The sequence below is a fragment of the Micromys minutus genome, assembly GCF_963924665.1.
Source record: "Micromys minutus genome assembly, chromosome: 29".
Taxonomy (NCBI): Eukaryota; Metazoa; Chordata; class Mammalia; order Rodentia; family Muridae; genus Micromys; species Micromys minutus.
In genome coordinates, this window is record NC_137964.1 from 29,233,635 (window position 1) to 29,245,776 (window position 12,142).

Here is a 12,142-nt window from a genome sequence, read left to right on the forward strand (position 1 = left end):
CTGCTGCTCCATGCTAAAAATAATCAAAGGGAGAATTGGCAGAAGGAAACGGGGAACAGCAGGTCAGAGCTAAGGACCAGCGACCTCAACCTTCTCCCCCTCCAGCTTACTTCACACAGCCAAACGGCTTGCTTTGTCCTCATCAGACCTCGAGCACTACCTTTTAGGGATGAAGCCACCTTCCTGTGCCCAGCTGAGATGGGGGAGGAGGCTGTAGCAGGCTCCTGTGCAACCGGAAGTAGTTCCCAGACCAGATCTGAAATGGCAGCCAGTCTCGTCTGCTTCTCTGGGGGAAATATTTACTTTTACTGGTTGGATTTGGGAGGAGAAATAATCATGTGAAATTTACTATTTCACTTCCTACGTGGGACAGAGAGGTTTGTGGCCAAGTCTGTGAAAACCAGAGCTGTGGAGGAGGTGGGGATTGAGGCAGGGAGACACGTAGGCTACGTGCCAAATTGTAGGGCCCAAAATGGCGTTAAAGATCTGCCTAGGGGTTGTCCAATTATGAGAGAAATTGACCTTAGGGTCCTAAGGAGCCACATTAGACAGAAGTTGCTTGCAGAACACATGGCTAACATCTAGAGAATGGTGATGCCATTTCCCCTGAAGCATCCATAGCAGACATTACTAATTGATAACGGCACTCTCTACCAAGCCAGTACCTGCCTTTCATAAAGCTCCCAGAAGGCATGAGCAATCTATTTCAGGGATAAAAATTACTTCCCACTAGGTGAGACTCATGACAGCTTGTGCCTAATGGAAGACATCGAAAAGAAGGTTGGGGGAGTTTCAGAGCCTTTAGAGTCCCCAGTTTGGTCACATTCCCAGTTCTTCAGGTGATACCTGGCTCACAGGTTCACTCATTCGTCTGTCTAACCATCCATCATCTATCCACCAATTTCCCAGTTCATCACACCTCAGCCCCTCATCTATGCAGTATAGACTTTCTGAATGCTGAAGAATGCGGATGTAGAGAACCCTGACTAATACAGCACTCAAACTGGGAAAAATCTAAAGATTACAGTAAGTAGGTAAGTAAATAAATCTCAGTAAGGATATGGCTCTGGGTAAGAATACTTGATTAGCATGCACAAGGCCCTAAATTCAGTCCCTAGCTGGAGTGTACACACACACACACACACACACACACACACACGGGGGGGGGCAGGCAGACAGACAGACAGACAGACAGATTTCCCAGCCCCGCTCCTGAATGAGAATCTTGAGCAGGAGATAAGAAACTCGGCCTTGAATGTCTCCTCTGACACTCCAGTGCCAGGGTCGGTGACTGGCACAATGCCGGGCAGAGAAGATGACCTGAGATGTATTGAGGATCAGAGGACTGTGTTCTGAACCCAGCTCGTGGCACTGTAGCCTTAGATGCTAAAAGAGGACCTGAAAGAGAGAGGGAGAGGAAAGAGAGAGGAGACAAGGACGAGAGAGAGTGAGGGATGGAGATGGTATGGAGAGAGGGAGGACAGGAGGGAGGGAGCGAGGGAGGGAGGATAGGCCCTTTCTAAGTATGGGAGAGGCTACATCATAAACCAAGGTTTCCAGTTCTCCAAATCCAGTAGGAAAGCACCCAGCTATCCTAATGTTCCCAGAATTAAATCATTGCGGGGCGCATACATCAGACTCCAGCCCGACTGTGTGAGAGCCCAGCATGGGGAAACAGGACTGTGCAGCTGGTGGAGGGGGGGGCATTGGATGCTCCTAGCCAGAAAGCATTCTTACAGCCTACTAAATCCTGAACACTCTTGGCAAGGCCAACTGGCAGCAAGCTTGGGGTCCCGCACAGACTGACATCAGCTTCACAGTGTGGCCTCACGGGAGGAACATGGGCCAAGCAAACGCCTAGGCCTCAGCCTCCCCATCTGCAAAGTAAGCAGCAGAGCTAAATCACCTCTAATCTCCCCTAACCCCACGTCTTGCTGAAGTTCCCTCCTTGGGGCCTTTATCAGCATACACACTGCTGGAGGCACAGCTGTGAGGCAGGCTTCCCCAGCCCGTCTTTCTGGTCACGTCATACTTTGCTTTGTAGGATCCGATCCAAAGGACTCTGCATAGCACGCAAGGCCTCTTCCTGGATGCCAGTCTTCAGCTTCTCCCCTTTACTTCCCCCATCCCCGTCCCTTCTGATCCAGGAGGTAACTGCCCCAGAACTCTCTCTTCTCCTCTACCCGCCACACCTGGATTTATTTAAAGACTGTTTGTTTGTATATACGTGATAACTATTCTTCATTGTCAACTTGACTACACCTTGAATTAACTACCACCCAAGTGGCTGGATACACCTATGAGAGATTTTTCTTAAGTGATTTATTCAAAGTGGGAAGATCAGCATCTTTTGAGGTAGCAAGATCCACCTCAAATCTGGGTCATGCCTTCTACTAGCAGCCTCTATATAGGACATGGAAGGAGGATGCTTGCTCTCTCTGCCTGCTTGCCCTTGCTCTCACTGGCTAGTTCTCTCCTTCACTGACATTACAGCCCACACAAGACCAGCTGAGACATTCGGCCTTACGGACTAAACACTACTACTGCATTCCACACTTTGGTAGCCATGGTTGGACTCGCTGGACCACAGCTTCCGCCCATGAGGATTTCTAATAAATAATATTTATTATTTACATAATAAATTATATATGTATATGTGTATCTATAATAAACAGATTAATAAGCAATCTTGAGTATATAAGTGATATATTTTTAAACATAAATATATAAATTGTATAAGTATTAAATATAATTCTTTTCTGTTTCTCAAGAGCAGCAAGTCTCACCCTGTGGGTTAAGATCCCTTTGGCAAACCTCTGTCTCCAGAGATATTTACCTTATGATTCATAACAGTAGCAAACTTACAGTTATGAAGTAACAACTAAAATAATCGTATGGGTGGAGGTTGCCACAGCATGAGGAACTGTGCTTAAGGGCCGTACATCATTAGGAAGGTTGAGAACTGTGGGGTGTGTGTGTGTGTGTGTGTGTGTGTGTGTGTGTGTGCATGCGTGCACTCACCTGAGTTATGTATGTGTATCCATGTCTTCAGTACCCATGGGGGCCATAAGAGGGCACTGTATCCCTGTAACTGGAGTTACAGAGGGATATGAGCTGCTATGTGTGCTGGGAATAAAACTGGGTCCTCTGAAGGGCACCCAGTACTCATAATTGTGGGGCCATCACTCCAGCCCCTCCCATCTTTTTAATGTGGGTTCTACAGATCAAACTCAGCCCCTCCTGCTTGGCACCCAACTTACTGAGCCATCACCCCAGCTCTCTTAAGGTTAATTTTATATCAGATAAAACAGAGGCCCAGGGCTGCCTTTCATGGGTGGTCTAATTTCCATGGTTGGTGTCCCAGAAGTAAAACCTCCATCAGGAACTCATAGATAACTGGTTTAGAAAGAGATCCCAAGAAGGAAGAATAAATCAACGAGAATACAGAAATGCCACTTTCTCAACAGGGTGAGTGAGATCACAGGATCTTGGTTTTGTGGGCTCTCCTGAGGACGTACAGTGGAGACCTCAGAATGTCAACCCTGCAGAAGGAAGGCTATAGTGACTTAGTCCAAGAGTCCCATCAGCCATTTGTTAAGTGTCCCTCTTCTAGGTAGACCTTGGGTGAGACAAAAACTGGTCCTGAGGAGAAATGCCTGACTTAGATCATAAAAGAAGTGCAACTTTATTGTCTCTGGGGAGATTCTTTCTCTGGCTCCAGAATCCTTCCCCTCTCTTGGCACCCATACTGACAGATCCCTTCACAGTTCGTAGCCCAGGAAACCCTAGGTGGAATCTCCACACCCTGGGGTGATGAGTTGTCAGCAGACCTACCTGCTCAAAGTCCTGTGGGAAACTTCTAGACCTTCCAGCAAAGGTACAGGCAAGAGGATGCTACCTTTGGTGGAAGTCACTGTGACCACCGACCTTGGTTGTGTGTTTCCAGGTCAGTTAGTTATATGTGCACTGACATCAGCCCAGATGAGTTAGTGGGTGTCCGCTGTCCTCTCTCTTCTGAGGTCACAGGTGAGAAGCTGGGTGAAGAGAGGTGTCACCTGTACCTAAGGGTGTGTCTGTTCCAATTCTCTTTTCCTTCTTATTAGATGTTTCAACATTTTGATTTTGGTTTGGTTTGTCTGGTTTGATCTGGTTTGGTCTGGTTTGATCTGTTTTGGTCTAGTTTGGTCTGGTTTGGTCTGGTTTGGTCTGGTTTGGTCTGGTTTGTCAAAGCAGTCACATCCAGAAGGCTTCCTCCATTCTACCTTCGAAGCAACCAGGTCTAGGCCTTTTCTGAACCTGTCAGAACTAGTATCTGCTCTCAGGAAAGGACAAAGCAGCTATAGCTGTCTTGATGGCCATCATCATTGCTGGTGAACCTACTTGTTCAGAGCAGAACTGCCTAGAGCAATCTTGGCACCCAAGCTGGGGCCAAGCACCCTAATCATTCTGGCCACTCAGTGTGTGCCTGTGAGGCTACACAGATGAGCTCTGTGTGTACACGTGCAGCAATTGATTATTGATGTCTGCCATAGGTACAGGCAAAGAGGGTAGAGTACATTGGCAATATATGTACTTCCAGAGGCTAACTCTGTGACACCTTCCCCGAGTGCTATACTAAAATTCATCATGAATCTCCATAATGTACATCTGAGGGATGTGTGGAATGTAATAAAGTGTGTGCTTTCTTTTTGTAGAACTTTGGAAGCTTTACTGGAAGCCCACACTTTGGAAGGAACCTGAATATAGTATTCTCCACCCAGAACATTCCCACACACTCCTGCCTACTTTCTCAGGTTCACTAATTAAGAAAATGACCTACAGGCTTGCCTTTTATGGAGGCATTTTTCTCAACTGAGGGTCCCTCCTTTCGAATGACTTTAGCTTATGGGGTAAAACTAGCATATCTTTCCTCTCCCTTTGATCCTGACAGTGCTAAGAAACTCAGAGTTACAACACACACACATGCGCACACACACACACACACACACACACACACACACACACACACGCATACACACTCCAAAAACAACACCCCTTCACATGGAGAAACTGGGACACTAAAGAATAAGTGGATTAATGACTTTTTAACTTTTTATTTTAAATTTGTTATTGTGTGTCTATATGAGGGGGTTTATGCATGTCAGTGCAGTGCCCACACATGCCACAAGAGGGCACTGTATTACATAGAGCTGTACAAGTTGGGGTGTCCTTAACTGCTGATCCATGATTCCAACCAGAGTCCCACCTTTAAGTGCTTTGGTACAGGATCCAGCTCAGAATAGCAGGGGCTGGCAGGGTCCAGCCTTGTCCACATCTTTGTGTTGTTTCATGGAGCCAAGGATCTAGCAGTGTATGCAGGAAGAACAAGGGGCCCAAAGGCATCCAATGCCTGGAACTGATGAGGCCACAGGAAGCTGTCAGCCCAATGGAAGCCAGCTGGCAGCAGGTGAGCCGCTACCTCACCCATCAGCACCTCTGGAAGCAGGCGCTAGCCCCGAGCTCCCACACCCTCAAGACCAGGGGCCCAGCCCCAGGAGTTCCTGCTGGCCATTGAAGCCATGAATTCCTGCTAGGTCGTGAGCCCCCTCCTTCATGTCCTGGAGCCCCTCGGGAGAGATGGTTCCCTGGGTTAATATCCCGTGCTAATGAGGGGTAGCCAGTGGGAAAGGTAAGGTCTACTTGATCTGGGTCTTGGAAGGAAGCCAGGGTCTCTCTGGCCGTTGATTCTCTTTCCAGGTTTGTGTGCAGTGCGGGGAGATTAAGATGTATAGTCTGCAAATGGGCTTACCCTTCCCGGGCTTTTAACGAGCCTTCCTATACTATAGCCGTTTCTCTTTCTTGTGTGTGTGCGTGCTCACACGTGCGTGCATACACTCCCTAATGAAGCCCATGTGGAAATGCATACCTGCCACACACTAGTCTTCAAGAAGAACCTTCATAACAGGAAAGATGTATTTCTCCCTCCGAATTTAAATCTGCAGTTTGCCTACATGCATTTCCAGTAAGCCCAGAAAATGGATTCAGAGAACAAGCCAGGATCCCTCATAGAACATGCCAGAAGATTACCAACAGTCCCAGGCCCTGTGGGAGCCCCCTCATAAGCCAAGAGTTCCCAGAATTCCTAGCGTATCTATTTCAGCCTTCCCTGTAGATAAACTGAGGTGAACATACATGGACCCTGGGGGGGGGGGCGAAGGGCCTTCATCCACTGAGTCCCTGGAACATTGGCCTCTAGAGAGAACATTTTAGTGTCTGACAACACCAGTTCCTTCCCTGGTGCAACATCCGGAGGGGTGGGAGCAGATTCTGAAGTTCTCTAACCTACAACCCCTCCACATGCCCACAACCCCTCCACACACACACCCACGAACCCCCCACACCAACCCATGACCCCTTCACACACACACACACACACACACACACACACACATAACCCCTCCACACACACACACCCACAAACCCTCCACACACGCCCATTACCCCTCCACACACCCATTCTAGTCTTCATTGGGGCTGCCAGCAGCAGTTTCTACAGGCACTGGCCACCTCGCCTCCATCCCAGCTTCAGGAACTGTTAGGGCCGAATTTGTGCCTCTGTAGCAGGAGGAAAGAGAAGGGAATGAGGAGGGATGATCGAGATTAAGCCATGAAAGACACCAGATGATGGAAAGCCCTGGTGACCCTTCCCCACCTGGGCTAAATTTGAGAAAGGGGAGCCTTTCACAAGCCAGAAGACACGGGCAGAAGGTGCGTGCTGTGTATGTGAGTTATAAAAACCCCTGAGCCTGAGGGTCCACACCATCTTCCCCAGCTCAGAAGCCCACTTTGGCTTTCAGGGATACTCTTCTCCCAACAGACCACCTGTTTCTATCGTCCAACCACATGCCAGGTGTCTCCCAGACTCTCACCCACACTTACCGAAGTACCTTGGCTGAAATACTGAACCAAACAACATTAAGGGGGCAGATTTTACTCAAAGTTGTCAGGGGCTCAGTGTAGTGGAACACGGAAGTGTTCACAGAAGTGGGCGGCTGTGATTTCTCCATTACCACAGACAAGCAAGCAGGGGAGGGTGCAACGCTCATCCAGCCTGGCCTCTTACTTCTTCCAACATGGCCTCTTAAAGGCTCCCTCTGATGCCTTTAAAATGGCATTGCCAGCTAGGGACCAAACCCTGACAACAGGAGCCTCTGGGGAACACTTCAGGGTCAAAGGTTAACAAGGCCCTTCTGATGGTAAGTTTCCCAGCATCTCACGCTAGTCTGAGACGCAGGAGATTTGGGACTCTGGGGTCTCAAACAGTGATCAGTTGCTAAGAAACAGAATTCTCTGGCCTAACGCAAGGCCTAGTGGGAATCCTGAGAATTAGTGACCACCAGCAAGATAGCAATAGCAGGAAGGCTACGTGTGTGGAGAATTCAAAAAGGAAGCAACCAAAGATGCAATCAGAAGCAGAGTCCTAGTACTTCAAGTAAAAGACAGGAATAAAGAACCAGGGAGCTATTGAGAGGAAGGCGGCAAAAATGCAAAAGAAGAGACCATAGATTTTTAAATTTACCATTCGAAGGAGACAGAGGAGTCCCAGGAAGAGAAAGGAGTATGATACTCATGGTTTGGGGGAAGGCACGTGGGTGGAACTGACACTAAAATGGGAAAAATTCAACGGAGCTTAAACCCTAGAGTAAGACATGTTCTAGGGCCAGAAAAAACAAGGTTGCCATATTAAGACTGTTCTCGCTGGTTCTCTATGAGAAATGATGGGTAAGAAACAAGTGGAGGAAACACAAACGCGAGTAGATGGCATGAACAGGAGTCAGGAGAGAGGGAGGGGGGAGGGGAGCACACAGAAAGCAACACCTTGATGCCCTAGGATACAAGCAAAGCAATCAAATTGAAGATGGGGTGCTCTTGCTAAATTCCTGTCGGTTGCTTCTTTTCTGTTCATGTGACACTTGGAGCTGTTAGTGCCGTGAGTAGCTCCATCCAATGAGAAAATAAGAACCCTAAAGAGGTTAGAGCCAGGTCAGTTTCTAAGTCCCTTTGGGAGAACCCTTTAGAAATACCTTAGGTGGCTGTCTAACAGATTGCCTTCTGTGAAGGGATCCCTGATATTGTAAGTACATAGGAGGTGGTGCCTGGCTCTGTGGAAGGCTTCACCACACAAGGAGTTAATTTAAAGGCAGGAAAAAAAAAAGGTAAGACAGAGTCTGGGGGTGGAGCCCTGAGATATCCCTAGAAGGGGAGGGGAGAGGAGAAGATGGGAGAAATTGAGCCTAAGACATAGTAACTGGCCCTGCAATGTCCTTCACAGGGACTGTCCTGCCTGCAGAAGTCAGGCCTAATGAACACTTCTGACCATGAATCTGGACTGTATTTATTTTTTAAGTTTTGTTCTTAAGATCACTTGCTTTTCTTTCATGTACTTGGGTACTTAGTCTGCATTTCTGTCTGTGCATCACGTGTGCCTGGTCCTGATTCCCCTAGAACCGAAGTTAAAGATGGTCGTGAGCCACCCTGTGGGTGCTGAGAACCAAGCCCGGGTTTTTGCAAGACCAGCTGGTGCTGTTGCTGACTAGGGGGAGTCATGTCTACCCAATGCCTGCTGTTTAAGATGTTTAAGATACCCAGCCCTTGTTCTTCACTGTGACAGATGGAGCAGACTAAGGCAGAGGGTATGTCCAATAAAAAAATAAATAAAAATCCAGCTATAAAACTGTCCGTCAGTCAGGAGACCCGTGCCATGAAATCACTTCCAGTGCAAAATAGTCCAGGGTGTGTGTGACAGAGAGCACACACATCCACGGAGAAAAAGAAGTGAAATGTCCTAGAGCCGAGTCCTCACAGCAGTGGGGGTGGAGGGTGTCTGGAGGAGATGGCTGTGCCCTGCTATCCCTTCCACCTGGTACAACATCTTCATAACTCTGAAAGATGGAGTGAAGGCTCTGCCAACTCACCCACAACGGCGGCCAACCCTGTGCCGGCAGCCTCATGCCTTGTCTGTAAGACTTACTCAGTCCCCACAACCACCCAGTACATAGGAACCGTCACCTCTCTTTTCCAGAAGAAGAAATGGAGGCACAGAGGGGAGTAGGGGACGTTCACCGGTATATCCAAGAGTCACCAAGCAAATGGTGGCCCAGCCAGGTGTTTGGAGCAAAAAATGGGCTTTTCTGGCCCTAACCTTAGACTCCCTGGCCCTGTGCAGGACCTTTGATTTAGTGTGAGGTTTTTACAGGCATGCATGAATCCAGATGTAGACAGACAGACAGACAGACACATGTGTGCACGTGCGCATGCACATACACACACATACACACACACACACACACACACACACACACACACACATAGATGGTTCTTCATGGTGAGCTAAGTACTGCTGTTTTCACCTGTGATGTACAATTTAATTGGACCAAAGACTCCATCCCTAGCAGGGTGACCCCCAGATCTTATTAAATACTCAGAGACAAATCTCAAATTCTCCACTCCCCTGTGCCCTGGGAACTGACCCCTATGCTGTTGGATGAGGGCAGGGTAAGCGTCCCATTCATATTTTATAAGTTTGTTTAATGGAGCCTGATTTTTTTTGGGTTATGTATTTTTAAAGACCGCATGGCTTAGATTGATGAAGCTGCTACTTCTGACAAACCAGGGAGCTGGAGGCAACCCAGCCCTTCTGGGGTCAAGAGGGACAACGGGAAGGAGACACAGATGGACAGAGCTACCTAAATGCCTACAGAGCGGAGCTGGCGCAATGAATTATGTCTACCCCTATAATGGACCAACTCAGCCACTGGGGACGAGATACAGTGGCAGGTTCTATCCGGGATGGGAAGTCATGAGGTACGTACCCTTAAAGGAGAAAGAGGCTCAGACCAAGTGAGCAGAGTGTCCTGTGGGGACAGAAGTGCACGTGCTTGTGTGTACATCAGTGACTAGGATTTCATACTGGGGAAACTAGAATCCACATGTTCATAAAGCATCAGAGAGTGACCTTGGGTTTTCTGGACCCCTCCGAGCCCTAGCTGCCTCATCTGTACTGGAAGGGGGCAAAGGGTCAAGCCAGGTGCATGTCCCTCCTTGTGCCACATGATGACACACTTAAGAGGTGTGACTGCAGCTGGGGAGGCATCCTGGTGGTTAAAAGAATGTGAAAGATTCAAGTTTGGTTCCTGACAGTTCTGACAGGCAGCTCACAACCACCTCTAACCCCAGCTCCAGAGGGTCCCAGAGTCTCCTCTGTCCTGCACACACATTCTCTCTCTCTCTCTCTCTCTCTCTCTCTCTCTCTCTCTCTCTCACACACACACACACACACACACACACACACATTCATTTACACACATACATACATACACATACTCACAGACACACACTCACACACTCTCTCACACACACTCATAGATACACACACTCATAGGCACACACACACATACACACTCACACACATATACACACACACTCACAGACACACACACACACACACACTCACAGATAGACACACACACACTGATGCATACATAAATTTAAAATAAACCTTTTTTAAACATGTGTGTGTGGGGTACACCACTGAGAGAGCACTTGAGGTGCATGCAGCTTGGTGTTCAGAGAAAGGTCCCTGAGAACATGTGGCAATCTCTCCATCCTGGCACTTCTGGAGAATAACCATGAAGGAGAGATCTTCACGAGTCACATTCCTATGCACCTGACAGTGGCCTTGAACTTCTGATCTTCCTGTCTCCACCTCCTTAAGCTAACACCACCACCTCTGGCCTATGATACTGAGGACTAAACCTAGGGCTTCCTGCTTGCTAAGCAAGCGCTCTGGTACAGCAACTAGACACATTCCATTTCCCGACTCTCCAATAACACCATAAAGGACAGGCTTCCCGAAGGAAGCATAGGATGCTGGTATTTCTAACAGCCAGGGGTACTGAGAGTTAGTGAGATACAGACAGGCAGGCAGGTAGACACAGACACACACACATGCACACAGACACAGAGACAGACACACACACATGCACACAGACACAGAAACAGACACACACACATGCACACAGACACAGAGACAGACTCACACACATGCACACAGACACAGACAGACACACACACATACACACAGACACAGACAGACACACACATACACACAGACACAGAGACAGATACACACACATGCACACAGACACACACACATAAACACAGATACAGAGACAGACACACATGCACACAGAGACAGACACATACATGACACATTCACACAGACACAGAGACAGACACACAGACATGCACACAGACACAAAGACAGAACACACACACATGCACACAGACACAGACACACACACACACACATGCACACAGATACAGAGACAGACACATACACTCACACATCCACACAGACACAGAGAGACAGACACACAGACACTGAGACAGACACACTCACATGCACACAGACACTCTCACATGCACACAGACACATAGACAGACACACAGACACACACACACCACAGTCGACATTCTCCAGGGTGAGTGACTGTCCCTGAGTCCTGTAGGTGGGCCCCCGCACAGACTCGGCCTTACTGCCATCACACAGGGGTTGGCAGTGAGGCTCCCCCTGAGTCCAGTCCTGCATATCCTGAAAGAGTCCCACACTGGGTGAGACTACAAATCTCATCCTCTCTCTCACGGAAATCCTTACAGTGAGTAGAGATCAATCCCCTTCGATACAGGCTGTAGCCTGGGCTCAGAGACTTTAAGGTATTTCCTCAACGGCTCCCAGCTCCCAGCAAAGCCAGAACTCAACCCCAGTGTGTCTGTCTGCAGTTCCGTCTTCTGTGGGTGAACAGCAGCCATAGGAGAAGCAGGTAAATCCTCCCAAAGGAGGGCAAAGGACACAGGCAGCTCCTGCTGCCTGAACACCCAAGGATAGTCCACACCCTTTCATGTTTGGGAACTCCCTTCCTTGAAATCTTCTGGAACACTGACTGCCTGCTTAGGTTTGCGGTGGTGTTCATCAAGTAACCTGTAATAAAATGCTTCCGAGGTGTTAAATCAATTTTCTTAGAGCCTTTAATATGCTGAGTGGACTTTGGCCCTAAACATCTGACTGTGAGATCCTTTTCTTAGGAAGCTTATCCTAGCACCA